This window comes from Halyomorpha halys, unplaced genomic scaffold (genome assembly GCF_000696795.3).
Source record: "Halyomorpha halys isolate HHAL.00 unplaced genomic scaffold, Hhal_1.1 Scaffold1974.1, whole genome shotgun sequence".
Classification (NCBI taxonomy): domain Eukaryota; kingdom Metazoa; phylum Arthropoda; class Insecta; order Hemiptera; family Pentatomidae; genus Halyomorpha; species Halyomorpha halys.
Genome location: NW_027115588.1, coordinates 81,582 through 100,404, shown reverse-complemented (window position 1 = coordinate 100,404; position 18,823 = coordinate 81,582). Strand labels below are relative to the sequence as shown.

The following is an 18,823-nucleotide window of genomic DNA, read 5'->3' as shown; positions in this document are numbered from 1 at the left end:
AACGAGCTGTCCTTTCAGTATTGTATGAAAAACAAGTTAAAGGTTTATAAAGAAGTAGTCTTAGGTAGTTCGGATCTGTTCGATAGGGATAAGTGGAGTATCATTAACAACAACTGTGGGCAGGAATTCTAATCTTTGAACATGCCTTAAAACTTCGAAACATGAACATTGATTTTTTTTAAGGTTTTTGCTTTTTGATACGAACGAAGACCTCAATACCAATGTCCGTATAGGATAAATATATTTATGAAATAAAAAATACAAACAATTTTTTTTTAAATACTAGAGAACAATAATTATTTATTTTATATAAATTATCATCTAAAATTTGTTAATTAAATAAAAAAAGTCATAATGATTAAAATTCTAAAATAGTCTATTTATTTAAGTTAAAAATAACTATAAATATTAATAATGAGTACAATCTGTGTCTATTACATAATAACTCTGAGTTGTTCTGCTTATACCTAAATTATATTCAAGGTTTGCTATAAATTAAAACATTACAACATTCTAGTATAACAGATTGTGTATTATCTCGACAGCTTTATGAGTGTTAAATTTTAAGTTACACAACTTGCCAACTTGACACTCCACGGCATTACGCCACTGGAAGGCTGTTATTAAAAACGCATAAATTATTCGATTAATGACGTACATGCACATTTCCTTAAAGTAACCGCCTGAGACACACCCGATGACCTTCCAACTCAGCAATTGTGCAACATCCTGGTAAAATGTTCACAAAATAGTAATTCTGATATAATTCACAGTATGATTGGCATGAAACATGATTTTATTTTATCCAGATATAATAAAATCACACACTGAGCATCTGGAAAATAATTCCGAAAATATTGCTTAAGAAAATCAGTAGTAACAAACAAAGGTAGTATGAGAGAGGAAGAAATTTCGTCATCTCTCTTCAAAAAAGTCTGTATTTTTTAACAGGCTTTCTAACAGGACACTGAGAATTTTCTTCCCTACCGTCCATTCCATATTGAAGGCTAAGTGGGTCATCCCAGACTATTGGGTCTCACAGATCCAGACAGGACACCAATGCGGATCTGCACCTACAGGACAGGTGTGGAGGACAAGTAGAACGCTCCATAGTGAAGCTCAAAAATTGCTTCCAAAAAAATTAAAGGAACCCTTTCCTCTCCCCAAACGAAAATTGTATAATAAAAAGAGATACAAATAAATCGTTGATTTTTTTTTTTACAGCAATATCATGCGCAAGCCCAGGGTACTAACCTACTGCAGGATGACGAGAAAGGAAAACAGGTTCAAAATAATCGAAATAAAACTCGTAAATGAGACCCAAGGAAGTAAAAAAAATAACTGTATAAGAATGAGATGTCAAAATGAATGGAAGAACACAGGAAAAAAAAAGAAAAAAAAAAGGAGAAAAAACGAAATGACAATGCGCCACAAATGAATGACTGGCAGAACGTAATCACTTCCCATTCATTACCAACCCTGGCGTTCTACGAACTCATCCCGACACGCGTGTGATATTTCATCATAATAGCATCAATCAGTCATAGCTGTGGTCAAAAGAAATCATTTCATGGATAGGTTTCTGAATGAAAACGATTCATATTTTTTGAAGACATCAACCAAAAAACTGATTTTATTCTTTATACGAATAAATAGTAGTGCGAATCGAAAAGACAATGGTCAAACCTTCATTCAACAACTAATTGATTAAAGACAAATAAATTTTATACATTCAATTTTAACTGATTTTTTACACAATTGTAAAATTGATTTTATAAAATTTTTTATACATTTCACAATCTGTTATTTAAAAAAAAAAGACAATGTTTTGAATATATAATCGACGGTCTTTAAAATTCAATAATCCATAATGAACTGCACTAAAAATTGAGTTTATCGATCAAAAATAATTTTTACAAAAATCTAGACGTATGAGTCGTTTATTTAAAGAAAATACCCCAAAGACAGTTATAATTTTATAATTTAGTTGGTTTTGTTTTGTTAAATAAACGACAGATATCTAGTTTAGTTTATTTCAAATTAAACTAAAAAAATATTCAATAAATAAATAAGAGCCAAATATAATAATTATTCCATTACCCATTATCATCGTTAAAAAATATATTTTAATCCATCTCTAGGTTGGCATTTTTTTCAAAAAGAATATTTTTTTTAATTAAAAAAATTGTTTTCCTTTGTAATTATCTATTTATTGAGGCATTCGGTCTTTGTGTAACTGAAAAGATGGTAACTGAGTTTTTTCTTGAATTGTAGTTTTTTCATTACTTGATTTTTATGCCTGATTTCAAAAGTTGTTGAAAGAATATTTAGGAAATTTGTTTCTTAAGAATTTGTTGATACTCAGTTAAGGTAAATTACTCCTGATTAAATATAAAACATTTTAAACATTAAATTACTATGTAAATGTAGACATGAACTCATTTTTTAAAAATAATTTAAAATGAAAAATTGCTTACATGTTTACTACGTCTTCCTCTACTGAATTAAACTAGACGCATTAGACTGAGCTCCAAATATTTATTTGTACTTGTAAGATAGGAATAATTCCTAATTCCTATTGAAAGTTATTGTTGACATCTATTTAATTCAAATTAGATTTTTAATTATTAAATGTTAATTTTATCTATATTGGAACAATTGATTTGTATTTTTTAAAATCGACAACATATATCATATTTTTGATAGTTAAATAGATCCAATGTATTTTAATTTTGTATTATATTCATTTAAAATTTTAACATTAAAAAAAAATAAGAGCTATTATTCATCATCCTAAGCCTGGTCATTTTTAGAGTCACCTGTATTTATTAGTTTTGTACTGTTTCGTTCTATTTTGAATTTTATGAAATTTTTCATATGTATTATTTATTTTGTCATTGTATCCAATTAATCTTGTATATAATCTAGTTCATGTTCTTGTTATCTATTTTTATTCTTTCGTTCTATTTGGTTTAAATAAGAAACGACGTAAAACTTCCTTGTTCATCAACGCCGTTTAATTCTTATTAATTTCTAATAATGTTCAATTTACTATTTTATTTCTATTATATTATTGGAGTAATTTCCAAGTTTGTTAATATTAAAAAGGATGTTTTTTTTTATATACTGTATTAATTTTTTTCTATTAAGAAAATAAAGAAGAAGTGTTAATCTGTTCGTAATTCTTAGAAAGAGAATATTACACTAAAAAGTAATAATATGGATTCAATGAGGATGAAAAGTATCTTTAAAAACATTATGTAATAAAAGATTTACACCGATCGAAGAAAGCAGATTTATATCAACCAATAGAATTAACTTATTAGTCCTAAAATAATAAGTTTTTATACAACTAGGTAATTTAATAATCTTTCCTAAACATACAACTAAAGATAAATTACGATCCGTTAATCTTTAGTTCAAATTTTTCCACCAAAACAAGCTTTCTTATTTTAATCTCAATTACAATCAAGATCACGTCATAAGGAAGAGTACGACAATTCAAAAAAATATATAATTCTATTACACTTATCCTTAAATCTCTTGTTAACTTACAACTAATAATAAATTAGGATTGTATCCGTGAATCTTAAGTTCAAGTTTTTCCACCAAAAACATCCTTTCTTGTTTTTATCTCCATTACAACGATTCAAAAAAATATTATTTCACTACAACAATACCGAAAAATTGTATTTACAATAGATTATGTGTAATGAACAAGGGATAAATCACATCATAGCTTGCTTAATTTTTATCAAATTTGTAAATTGTTAGGAATCAACTCAATTCAAATTTGTTGACATGTGAACAAATATTGACTTTTTATAGACAATCTACTGTCATAATCTTAATATGAAGGTAAACATTATTATAATAAAAAATAATTTAGTATTAAAAAGATATCTAAGAAGGCCAAGGTTTTCTTCAAGCTATTTTTAAAAATCTATCCAGTTTTATTTATTTTGTTTGGCAGATGTTCGTTTTTTGTTTTTGTTAAAAACGAACCTATTTAGAGATTTCCTGACAAAACATTCAAGTTTTATAGATGTTAAAATAAAACGATAAAAATTATATATATATTTTTTAATCGGTTATAAATTGTATTTTCTGTAACGAGTTTTTTTTAAAATTATAATTCTTATGATAATAAATACATCTTTACATAGTAAAAAAAAATAGTGTACCTTCCTTACCCGCATTTTTGACCTAGGAGTTTCCTCTTTATCATTTGCGATTCCATAATCTTAAATGACTTACATAATTAAAAAATGTTCATGGAAAACGTTTAAAACAAGGATAACAGCAGATATTTTCAGGTAACAAATATGGGCAGACTGGGAGGATGGCATATTTTTTTGGAATAAGAAGACCATACTTAACTTTTTAATGAAAGGAAATCTAATGATTTATTATAATTATTTATTTTATTTATAATTTATATTTATTTATTTGTGTTATAGTTTACTGATTATTATCTTTTTTATGACAGGCATCTAGTTTAATGATAAAGAATTAACAGCAATTCAATATTCCTAATTATTTTTTATTCCAACTATCCATTAATTAGTTTTAAAAATAATAGATTAGAAAAAAATTTTAAGTTACGCCGATTTTTCTTTGGATTTCGAAACACTACTGCGACACATCTCACACACTGCGGTGATACATGAGCCACCCATTACATTGAACTCCAAATTAAAACTAGCTCGAACTGGATTAGAATAGCAATCGCCTACTCACAACTGATATTTATCGCAATATTGATATTGCAGTATGAAGCTAAATTAGTTTAATTAATAATTGATGATAGGATCGTTTTATCACGATTAACTTCTAACATTCGCAGTTGCCTAAGGAATGCAGTTCAAATATAAATGAAATTTTATTTATTTTTTCGTTATTCCAGATTCAGGAAAAATTGCAATGAAAATATCCTCCATATGCCATATCCTGCATGTAGCATAACTGCTGAAAAAGAAAATTTCGTGTTATGGTTAGGTTTAGAGCAATAATAATAAGAAAAAATAGATTAAATTGAAAAAACAACCAATCCTAACACTATCCTCACCACGTATGCCGATGACACATCTGTGCTCGCTGTTAATAATAACCCTATAATTGCATAGCAAACTCTTTAATCCCATATCACAGATCTCGAAGAATGGTGTCGTAATTGGAGGATTAAAATAAATCCCATCAAATTACCTCTTCGTCGTAAACCTACTGATTGCCCTATAATATACTTCAATAAAGTTGCCCTTACCCCTGTAGAACAGATCCGCTACCTTGAACTACATCTGGTCAAACGACTAACCTGGAATTCTCACACAAGACTGAAAAGACAGGAAACTCCACGTCGATTTCGACTATTACAGCACTTACTAGACAAACGGTACAAACTTCCAATTCATTACAAAGGACTGATTTACATGACAATTATAAGGCCTATCTGGACATACGGCGTTGAGCTTTGGGGCTCCACTAAACCTTCGAATTACTCACGTATCCAATCCTTACAATCCAAAATCCTTCGTAAAATCCTAAATGCTCCCTACTTTGTCACAAATAAAATCATCCACAAAGGCCTTGAGGTTTCGTTTGTAACCGATCTAGCCCGAACCAGATATCACTCATTCCATTATAAAAAACTCACTCCCTAACTACTCAAACCCCTAGTTTCAAGCCTTGCATCCTCTTACATTCCTGACTATCCTCCGAGGCGCCTGAAAAGAAGATTGTCTACACGCCTGTAACAATCCAATTGAGCCGAAATCAGATTTACTAAATGTATTATAATGTACAGTTGTAAATAGCAATAAATAAATATTTAGATATGCTCCCTACTTTATCACAAATAAAATCATCCACAAAGACCTTAATGTTCCATTTGTAACCGATCTAGCCCGAAACAGATATCAATCCTTCTATTATAAACTCTTTAACCACTCAAACCCATTAGTTTCTAATCTTGCTTCCTCTTTTATTCCGGACAATCCTCCGAGGCGTCTGAAAAGAAGATGGCCTCAAGACCTTATATTGTAAAAATGTTTTTAGAGTGCTATGGGTAGTTTCTCTACATGGTTGTAACATACCTTTATGATTTCCTCAAATTTACTTGATGTATTTTATGTACAGTTGTAAATATCAATAAATAAATTTTTTAAAAAAGATATTGCAATAAGAAAATATCTTTTCATTCTTCTCTAGATAAATTAATATAATAATAAAAAATAAATAATTAAAAAATTTCAAAAATAATTCTTGTATTGAAACTCGAAAGCTATTTAGCTTATTAAATGAATTTGATCTCTCCTTCATAGCTCCAGTGTCTCTTGATACCGGTAAGACGGTCATATCTTAACGGTTACACGAAGTTTAATGGCACATAAATAGTAATAAATACGAATGGGATCAAGGAACCCACTATAAAGTTCTTAGCCACTTGATAGTAGTTGAATAGTAAATGACCGTATATTCACTATAGTTACGGAACAAGATAGCAAAGACTCAGATAAGCCAATGAAACTAATATACGTTTACACACAACCCTTGCTTACATATCCGCTATCTAGGCTAAAGTCTGGAATCTCGTTAACCTTTATTGCCTGAGATTTGTACAGCCTAAGGTCCTCGATAGGGAATAGACCGATGGGTACCACCCCTCCTTCTAATGATACATTTCGGTTTGATGTCTTAAAAAATGTATATATATCTAAATGATGTTCGTAAAAGTTAACACATAAAAATCAATAAAGTATGTTAAAAATGACAACACTAATGTTAAAATGTTACAAAACTTTTTTTCAGAAATCTTTTGGATATTTAAAATTTTTCTTCAAGCTTTTTTTTTTTTTTTATTCTTTCACACTTTTATTTAATACTTTGTGGCAAATCTTCATTGTTTTTATAAGTAGTTTGAAGTAGCTTATTTTATATCGGAAAAGATTTTTAATTCCGACCCTATGGCATCGGAATAGACCATAGAACAGTACCATGGATAACTTATATTCAAAATAGGCTGCTAGAATTCATAAAATATTCCCCTATAACATCTATTGTTACCCATTACACGGGAAATACCGTTGGCCATCCATTTAACAATTTTTATAGTATGTCATTACCGTTTTCATCTTCTGGTTACTGTTGAAACCTACATGTTTAGTTGGCTCAAAATATCATGGTAAAATTAATAACGATAATAAATTTAATCAATGATTTATGACTTGGTCAATGTCATGAGTCATTAACCTCAAATCACACCATCAGCACACGCCTCTCATCAACACAGAGGATGTGTAATTAGCCAATTTGATAACCCATCAATCAATAATGAATAGAACGTAGCGTCCATTGTTAGTAACAATGAGAAAGCAGAAAACCTCAGCTCAATTAGCGGATAGTAAAATTAACTATTATATATATACACATTAACAACATTTTATTGTACAACAGTAAATGTAATTCATATACAATTGAAAGAAAAAGTGGACTTATTTGTTTTTCCAATCTTCCAATAATAGGTTTGTTCCAACGAACGTTTTGACAGATGCAATGTCTTTTATTTGAATTTATATCATCTTGTTTTATCTATAATTTAAAGTATGAGTTATATAAAAGAACAAAATCTAAAAAAAAGATAAGATATAATGCTTGTTCCAGCAAACGAGAGCCTTTGGATTGACATCGGGAGTGTACAACAACCTAATTTCCAAAAATTTTCCAACGGGGTCCCCTTTGCCCCAAGTCGAGACTGGTGATGGGTCACACTTGGTTTGGAAACCATTGTTTTATATGTTGAGTTAATGTAGCTTAAGTTGACAGCTGAATGCCATTCTGAAATTCTTGCCGTTGAAATAATGATAATTGTTGTTACATATTTATATGTGTTATTAATTTTTTTATGTAGTAATCATATCGTACTAGTATTTCTAAAGTGACACAACTCAAAAATCGGTGTTTTTGAGTTACGACTATGAAAGAAATTGGTAAATATATCTTTATGAATCATCAAAACTGTATCAACGTAGCTTCAGAGCTTGTCCGCCAGAGGGCACTTGTGTCACTCTTGCTGCCTTAATTCCCCTCCAATTCCTGCTGCTATTCCCCCTCCATAGGCAAGAGTGTCACATTGTCAGTTGTCTTGAACTTTGAGTTGTGTCACTTTAGAAATACTAGTGCGATATATTTATCTAAGTAGAGAAATGCAATTTAAATTTAATTTTTTTAACACTTAAATATAAATTCTAATAAACACAAACGTTATCAGACCATTGTTATAGCCTAAAGTATAACAGATGACTACATTTTTTTTTCTTCTAAGCCAGTCCTTATGTCTACGTCAAATATTGCATGAAATCTTCGACCTAATAGATGCATGAAATCTTCGACCTAATAGATGCATGAAATCTTCGACATAACTTGGATCGAACTTAAATTTTTGAAGTTATTATTTTATTAGTTTACAAATGATTTAAGCAAATGTAAATGACTGATAAAGATCAAACGAACACTGAGACTTCTTGAATAAAAAACAAAATGAAAAAGGACATTTTGATTTCACAAGATTCTATTATATAGAGTAGTTCTGTTATACAAGGTTATTGTTCGGAATATATTATTGTTATAGTTATTTTGCTAGAAGTTAGGACAGAATTTAAACAATTGTGATAATAACTGGAAAAGATAGAAAACAAGAAATGTTTTAGATAAAAATAATTATTAAAAAAGAAACTTTTTATTTTTCGAGATCGTTCGGCATAATATTATTATAATATAATAATATTCCATATTCTATTATATGATATTGCTATAAGATTGTTTAGAATACCGGAATATAAGGTTGTTATAGTTATTATTTAAGAAGAGATAATTTAAACGATAGTAATTATAACTTGCAAATATAAAACAAGACATTTCTTCAATAAAAAGTTATATAAAAATAAAATTTTATTTCACACAGATCGTTGCCAATACACCACGAAGGCACTAACACACACCCACTGTAGGGAGCTCTAACGTCACGAAGAACGCAATTACATCAGCCAGTCCATTTTATGTTCCGTTGAAGCGTGATGACCGATCTCAAGGAGATTGATTCAATGATGGGACGTTTACACAGCACTCGTGTACTACGTTTTGGCTCTCAAATGTTTACGTATACGCTCTATTGTGTAACACTGTATCTTAGTGTAAGTGTCCATGAACTATTTCTTAAACAAGGTCCCGACTGCATGCGATGTCCTATTAAACCGACTAAATTGTATTTCTATTATAAATTGCGACGCAGTATGGATAATTTTTTAGTTTAGCGTCGTTATTGGAGTTAAAGGATCAGTCAAACGAGGTTTTATTAAACTGTCAAAAAAGTCGAATTAAACATGTTTCTATAGACCTTAAATGTTCCTGACCTTTAGAATTCTAAACCAGCTCAAAGGAGAGGGTGAACATCGAGTGTCTCTCAGTAAGTGAACACGAAATGTCAAGGACGAAACAAAACGTTTAGATAAAACATTACTAGCTTGAGGTAAAAACCAATTATAATTTATCTCATTTCTTTACGTCTAATTTTATTTTTTATTTAAGAAGATCTAACAGCATTAAAATATATTTTGTTGAAAGTTTAGGAAGCCGATTCTATGAGACACGACTTTTTTTTTAATATCTCAACTTAATTATTACAATATCAACAAATCAATAAAGTTCTAAGATAGGTTCTAGGTGTGTTATTATGTATAAATTAAAATGCTGATTTTTACGTTTTTCGTTTGAAAAATGTCAGCAAAGTAGATAGGTTCATTTCTTATTTTATATGCTCTAATATTCTGGAAATTTCTATTAGGAAGGTAATTAACTATATTTTAATGTCTATGCTTTGGGAATGTCATCGACGGGAAAAGCCGTAAATGAAATACAGAGGTACCCAGAAAGGAGTTCTTTACATGGGTGAAAGTGATGGGAGAAGTAGTGACGGAATCTGATGAAATAGTGCTACATCCATTTTACGCCAATTCCCAAATTTTAACAATTTTGGCTGAATCGGATGAGTTTATTTCGAAATATAGGTGTATTGGGAAAAATATGTTTACGCATGCATAAGCGATAGCTGAGGAGAGCTTCTGATAAAATCGGCATAGAACCAACCAGGTACATACCTACTCACACAATCCCTGAAAATATTAACATGTGGATTAATGGTTCCATCGGTTATAACAGAATACACATTTGACAATAGACAGATAGACACGGAAACATATTCGTTTTCAGATGTTCAAAATGTAAAATGCGAGTGAAAATAATCGATTCTGAAGATATAAGGGAAACTCTTTTATGTACGGAAGATCACTGACGTTGTAGTAGGCAATTGAAATGTCAAATATAAAAAAAAGGGGTAGATAAGAAGTGAATAATTTGAATTTTCCCTCATTTTCTATAATTTTAATCATCTATGCAATCTAAGCTTTGATAGGTTATGTCGGTAATTAACAGAAAACTATCCACTTGGACGTGCTATTCAGCTTAATAATAAAAGAGGTGAGTATTTTAGTGTTTTAGAAGATATAAAAACTGTTCTTTTGCATGTAGTTTTTTTCAAGGCAATTTTTGCCTAGTTGTCTACAGGTGACCAACCTACTCTAACCATGGTTGGGGGTCAAGTTTTCATTTTCACCGCCACTTAATGAAAAAAGACAATGCCCCAGGCAGGATTTGAACCGGCGCCGCCCGCAGATCTTAGAATGATAGCCCTGTGTGTCTAGCCTAAGCTATGTGCTATGGACGGCCCTATGTCTAAGTTTTGATGATTACTAATAGTACAAAAATACAATTCAGTTATAATTAATAATTGTTCTGTTTTTTAAATCTAGAGGAAATTAGCTTTCAGAGAGGTTTTCAACCTAAAACACCATTTTGTTAAAAAAATAAATAAATGTAATGGTTAGTTATATTAACCATGTAAGGCTGATCTGGTATTAAATAACCATAAAAATATATATAAATAAGGAAATCAATATACTAAAACATCTGGTGCGGTGCGCGCATCATACAACTCTCACTAACAAACCTACTAACGTCCTAGACTTTGTGCAAATAAGTGAGCTTGTGTTGAAGATATCATTATTTTTGTGAATTAAAAAAAAAAAAACTAAAGACCAGAGGAAAGAAAGATTATGAACAACAAATTTTTAATTTTCTATTGCAATAAAAGTTTGTATATTAGGCTTCCTCGAAATAGGAATAACAAATATAGCAGTTTAACAAAAGATAACGAAACGGAATGCGATACCAGGTCTCGGCATTTCCTGTTCAAATCGGATTTATTTATTTTTTCTCTTTTATTATTAATATAATAAAATTCTTCACTATTTTGAATTTACAAAGAGTATATTTTTGGTAACAGTGCTATTTAGTTTGAGAAGTATTTACTTGTTTTCAAATAAACTAAAGGTCCTTTGCAGGATGTCTATTTCAATGAGAATAATAATACTTGATATTAAATACCAATTAATTGCTTATTGATTCACAGAGTTAATTAAATCGTTAGAGCCGTTTTGGAGAAAATCAAGAAATTGTGAAAAATCACTACTATAAAATGCTAATTTCGATAGGTCAATTTTAGCGAAGAGGTTGCTGTCACATTCCTTAAATATGTAATATCAGTTTCGAACAACCTTTCATTTTTGAGCAAAGAAAAATTCGAAATTTTTTACGATAGCAAAACTTTATATGGAATATAATATATACAATTTTAAGTTATAGTACATACTACTAGTACATCGAACCTAACTAAATTTGAGTGTTATATTTAAGTTTTCAAGCATTTTACCTCGATTACTCATAATATATAATTATGAATTAAGAGCAATACTATCACGGGTAGTTCTACTTTTTTGTGAATTGTAATTCTAGGTTTGATCTGATTATTTATGAACGATTACAATGACACCCTAATTGTCATGATTTAAATAATTTTTATTACAAAGAGGAGAAACTCGACAGAGGTAGCAAATCCTGATTTCCAACTGAAACCGCACAAACTTGAAAGGTTCAATGACCCTGCTCACTTTCACCTTTTAATGCTAACAGCATTCTCTTACCATTTTTGTCCTTTCCACTTATTCAATATCTTAGTTTAGTTCTTTTTCAATTTTATTTGAATTTATTATTGGGCTTATTTAAAAATTTCATCGGACTTGAAAACGACACGCCAATGTGAGGTTACACAAATTAATAATGCATGCAACCATTAACTAATTAAAATTTCAAGGAGATACTCGAAGAATTTAAAAAGTAGTCATTATAACATAAAAGTGATTATAATTTAAAAAATATTCATTTTAGGTGACGAAAGATTAATAATTTTTATTATGGCAAGAATAATATTTTTTTTAGTTTAAATTAATTCTCGCTCGTTTTCTATACTTTTCACAGTGCAAATACTTTCCCTTGCTACTTTTCCAAATGAGCCATTTATTTACAGACTGACACTCCAGTTTTAGCAGTTTTCCAAAAAGTACTTTTAAGATTATTTCTCGTTGAAAAATTCCAACATTTTTCTTTTTGCAAAAGTATAGCAGAAATATAACTGTTTAAAAAAAATTACATTCTATCCATAAGCATTTATTTAACGCTAATTTGTTATAGAATCAATATTGAAAGTGCTAAGATATTATTATGTATTTAAGATATTGAGGTTATGGCAGTAGCCATATTTTCATCTCAAAGGTTCAAATATAGGTAAAGTGAAATAAAATAAATAAATATATATATGAAATAAAATAAAACCTTTAAAAATTATTATGAGATGAAAATATCTATTAGACTTGCAATAACGGAAAAACACAGCGTGAGCCCGGCAGAATTGGCATTACCTTCTTAAGACTTTATATGTTAAATACAATTTTCCAAAAATTTTTGGCTTTTCAATGGTTTTTACTACTACTCTTATTACCGGAAATGTGTTCTCAACTTAAACAAATCTTTTCCCTCTGATATTAATCATCAAATCCTTTCATGGTCTATAATTATTCTTATTCTTTTAATTATTTTTTTATGACCCCTTTTCTGGTTATTTCTGACTTATAGGGGAGTTATGTTATTTAGTAGTAAACACAACCTATTCTAACCATGACGGGGAGTCAAGTTTTCATTTCGTGGGATCGCCACACAAATATAAGTCGACCCTCAAGGCCGGATTCGAACCAGGATTGCTCCAGTACGAGGCAGCCGTTAACTCCCTCGGCTAAAAACAGCCGTATTCATTTTAATTACTAGTAAAAATGTGAGATGGTTAATCATTTCAATCAAACCAAACTAAAGGCAGTTTAGAAGAAGAAAGTTTATAAATTCGGCATTTAAGCCCAGTCAAACAATCCCAATGAGGACCTAGCAGATACTGAAGACTATTTAATCGTACATACGTTTAATCAAAATCGTTGTTTTTGAGAAAATCGAAAAAGTTTGAAAAACCGAAATTATAAAATGGTTATTTCTATCCGTCAATTTTATCGAAAAACTTGCAGTAACATATAAGGCATAAACCCGGCTTAAATATGTAATATCAGTTTCGTACGACTCTTTATCATTGAGCTAGACTATTAATTAATTTTTATAAATATTTCAGGTGTAATTGTTTTAGTAAAAAATAAACGTACACAGAGCACTCAAGAGATGCAGTGACCTGAGGGTGTATATCTTGTGCTTCAATGTCACCCTCACAAACATGACACGTAATGATTAGAATTTCCGTCTAGACATTACGAAGTGCTTTTATTTTTTTCACTCTCCAAGTAAGCTTTGATTAATCAAACCAATAAAAGTAATCAAACCAATTAGCAGTAGTATTCTTTGAAATTTAAACTAATACGAGTAAGATCAGACTAAACTTAAATTTTAACAATAATTACCAACCTCATTAAACCACTGCTCGTTTAAACAACTCAAAGGCAATCTAAAAAAAATTTTATTTTAGACTTTAATCCAAAAATAAAAAAAAATAGTTTATAGAAAGAATCCGAAAAATACTACGATTTTTTTATGATACCCAACAGTTGATATACCACTTGATCCCAATATAATTTAATGGAATACGTATTCTCTCTTAAAATGTTTATATTCATCCTATCATTATTTTCTAAAAAGTAATATGTTTCTTGGAAAGGTAACACATACTTTATAATAAATACATCTTAAATATTTTTTTTAATAAAACAGTAGACTGCTTTACTCAGCTAACCCAGGAAAATCTTAAAGTCAATAGTTAAATTATAACAAGCGGGAAAAAACATCGAAAAAAAATCATGAATTTATCTTTTTATTAATTATACGTTTTTCACGTTGTGATCATATATGTTTTAATTATTTACTATCCTGTATTTCATCATATTCCTTCAATTAAAACATTCTAACTAATGTTTAAACCAGTTTTGTATCTAATTTTTATATTTATGCGTACGTTCTGATTTTTTTGTACATTCTACAAGTATATTTACGTAATTCGAAAACTACTTTAATTCTTTCAGGCGTATTTTCAAGATAATATATATATATTAAAAAAAATTATGGCCAAATTGAAACCAGAGATTTCCCAAACTGATTTATAGCACATGCCGATAAGATAGATAAAAATGAGTTTTTGTTTTCTGATAGAGCACATTTATTTCAACATTATATCTGCGATGATAACTGAAAATTTATAAATGCGGAATATTAAAAAGAAAAAAATGAATATGATGTATTTATTTCTCATCAATTAATAGACAAACAAAAATTTATATATTTTTATTTTAATCAACTGTAGAACAATAAAAAATTACTGCATTATACAATATCAGATTTTCTCTTTAAAAACAAAACATTGCATTTAGTTTTTTATTACAAGTGAAGTATCGCCCTGAAGAGAAATTCATTTATTATTTTTAGTTTTAGTTTTAAAAAGCTTCGTATATTTTTTCCATCTTTTTGATTCTTCACCACTAAATTAATTTTTTTTTTTATTTTCATATAGCGTATAATCTAATTTTGTTTATATAATTCTTAATTAAACCTAGAAGAAACTAACAATTTTTTTTCCTAAGCTATATCAATATTTTTTTCAATTAATAATAAAAACTTTGAATAATGTCGAACAAAAAAAATTTTAATTCTTGAAAACACTATTTACTTCATGCTATTATTATAATCTTGCAATTACTAATTTCCACAATTATTCTTTAATAACCACTATTATTATTTTATCTATACTAGCATATTCAATTTTTTACTACAATTACATCAATATTTTTTTGTCTAAACATTTCATTGGACTAAGTATCCCTGATCTATTTTATACCCCAAGATGGACTCCATGCGTGCACAAAAACGTAGAGTTGTAAAAAAAAACAGGTTAAATATTTGTTTTAACGTCAGTTTGATTTAGTACCTGCTAATATGTGAGAGCAAAAGTGGCCTAACCTACAAAATTAAAATAAAATACACCTTCATTTTTTAAAAAATACAGTATACAGAACACTCACTTTACAAATGTGATTCTATTTATAGACTGTTTTTATAGTTGAAATATTTCAGTAGATAAAACCACTCAGCCTATACAAATTATTCTGTTCTTAGTTAAAAGGAAATACAACTGTGGTCTAAAAAAAGGTGCTCTCATATCCTTATATAACCCTGAAATTTGTATACCCACATGTTTTTTGTTTTTTTTAAAATTAATTTGTATAAAATATAAAAACGAGATTATGAAATAACTATCTATGCTTGTGTTTCAGTACAAATTTACGGTTCGATCGAAGATGTTTTATTTTTAAACGGATCCACGGAATAAATCAAGGATTTCTCTTTAAAGATAAAACAACTTTTAATATTTCAATAGACAAGTTTATTTATTTACACTCTTTATTGATTTTCGGTGAACATGGGATTTGTCAGGAAACCATCAAAGATTCATCTACAATACTACTCCTACGAATAAACATTAAACATAAAAAAGACTAGACATAAATAATACAAGAATTATACAATCTTTCGCTATATTTAGAATTTTTAGTGCATTGAAGATAATCCACGGCCGTGATCAAAGTACACAAGGGCGGTTTAACCAACTTAATTTGATACAAAGTTCAAACTGCTTTATACAAAGGACGACTTTAAAATACATCACTATTTCTATTTAAAAAAACAAAACAAATTTTTGTATTATACAAACAACTTGTTGAAAATCAACAAATAAAATCTTTTACAGTTTTATTATGATACTATCTATACACTGGTTACGAATGTCGTTATTTTTGTTATTAACTTTACTTTTCTCTCTTATTAAGAATTATTATTTTTGTCTATTTATTTTATCTTTTTTTTTTTTTAATTTATAACGTTGTATATTGTTAGAGGCGTCTTTTTTATGAGACTATATCCCCACCCTCATAATTAATCGTTAAAAAAATGTAACTCTTACATTAACAATGTAAAGCCCACCAAGCCGATCTGTTATAATATAAAAAAATAAATAAATAAAACACTGGTATAACTACATACAGGTTAAGGCCTGATAGTTTTTCACTTGTGGAACAGATGAAGAGTTGATTTGAATAAACAAGATAACAAAGGACAAACTATTGTCTTCGACAAAGGATTCTTCCTGCTTCCTAATGCTGTCACCTTCAAAAGGTCGCTATGCACTTTCTACATGCACTTTAGAGAAGGGAATATAGTGAGGATATGCAGCATATGAAAAAAATCATGGTCAAAAAGTGTAATTTGATTTGTAGAAAAAAAATTATAAATAAAAGTATTTGAACAGAAAATTCTTTTTTCTTATCTTGACTGTAGGTAAAAAATTAGAATACAATAATACTTGATTTATAAATTTATTTCTTGGGCGTTTCATGGCTACTACAACTTTCTGTTCAGCCTCTAATCCGTACGACTTTCATATGGTAAGTACAAGTATTTTTTTTTTTTAATGTAAGAACAGAACTAATGAAATTTTGTGCAGGAATGAAATCAATAATTTTTGAGCTTCATGCGAGATAAAAAATAAATAAAAAATTCTAATTTGGAAAGTAAAAACATGGAATACATGAATTTTTTATATTGGAGTAGATTTGCTTTGATTTGCCAAACGAAGCGATATTTTCGTTATCGCAAGATCTTCAAGGAAATTCTTCGTAGATTCCGAAAATGAGAACTGCAGAAAATGGGGGGATTTGATGGCGTGTAAAATTGAATTCTAGAACAGATAGTAACTTGATAATACTTGTTTAGATTATAAAAATAAAGTAATATAAACCCCTTCCACTTAAAAACTTCTCGCTAGAATAAAAAGTGTACACATAAACCAGCATATTAAAAATATAAATTAAAAGCCTTATATTTTTAAAGTAAATGTATTTCTGTAACGTTATATTTTTAGAAATCCAAATGAACAATAACTTATTATTGACTCTCAATGTAAACTTATGTATATAAGGATGAAACGTAACAAAATCATAGAATACAATGATTAAAACAATCATGATTCTGGAAGTATCAAGTCTCATAACATCATCAATTTGCTTATATTATTCTTTAATCAATATATACATAGAGATATTACTCATGAGAGTAAATAAACTTGCTTCTCTGTCGTCTTCCAAGTAAGTCTTGATGGCTAGAAATTCTGGCCGAAACGTTGGCACTAAATAAACAAGTTTTTATACTTGTGTTATTCTCTGACCGCACCCCAACTAACTTTTTCTCATGTATACAAATAAAAAGTTGGTAACAACTAGAGATATTAGATGTTGAAAATCTCGTTGACTCATCAGCATCGGTGGTTCAGTGGTAGAATGCTCGCCTGCCACGCGGGCGGCCCGGGTTCGATTCCCGGCCGATGCATCTTTTTTTTATTTTAAAATTTAATTAATATTGAAAAACCTAGATATATCATGCTCAATATTACTTCATTTAACGTGTTTCATGAAATCGGATTCGATTCCCGGCCGATATAATTTTTTTTAATCTTGTAATTAATAAATTTGACTATTCAAAAAAATAAACCATACTCATTATTACTTTATTTAACGTACTGCATATATGTTTCATGAAAAACTGAATCGAATACTTTGGGTAACTATTAGACAACCATCTCAAGATTAATTGAATTACTTCTTAATTAAAAACTGAAATATTTACTGTGAATATTCAAAATTATAAGTGAATATTCAAAATTATAATTGGAATTGCGAATTGGTTTTGGAAGCCACTTAACATCTATTTTTTTTTAAATAATTAAATTAATTGATCAACAAAAGAAAAAATCTTCCAAATTATTTTATAATACTTTTAAAAGTATTTTTCGGACTCCGTCGAAGACGTATTTTATATAAGTTTACACTCAATCATGTTCTTATGGTTTGAATTACACTAAAATAATAAATAATAACTTCTACGTCATTTTATTAACCAGTAATAATAATTTCAAATTATTAAACAGTGACTGATAAATTTGTACTGAAGGTGTTTTATTGCATCCGGTGATGGCAGGAAGTGAAGCCGCTAGAGCGGAGGAATGTGCAGGTGACCTTGCAATGTGGGATGCGCTCCTCAAAAGAAAGAATTCCAGCGACTTCTAGGAGTATTCTCCATATTATACTATTTTATTTCCACCTTTATAATTAATATTGAAAGAAAATTAAAGAGATCTATATAATAGAAATAATATGGGGTTGAATGATCATTTTGACATAACCGTAATGCAATTTATGGCAATAATACACCCTTCTGCTATGTTATTTATTTACATTATTAATATTGTTACTTTTTATCACCCAGTTTTTCCTCCCAATTTATT

The 18,823-nt window shown here is 29.0% G+C and overlaps 1 non-coding gene across 1 annotated transcript; it reads left to right on the top strand.

Moving 5' to 3' along the window:
- The first annotated feature begins 17,797 nt into the window (after positions 1 to 17,797).
- Positions 17,798 to 17,868, top strand: TRNAG-GCC (transfer RNA glycine (anticodon GCC)). Its single transcript has one exon. It is a non-coding gene; the product is annotated as a tRNA-Gly (tRNA).
- The last annotated feature ends 955 nt before the right edge of the window (positions 17,869 to 18,823 follow it).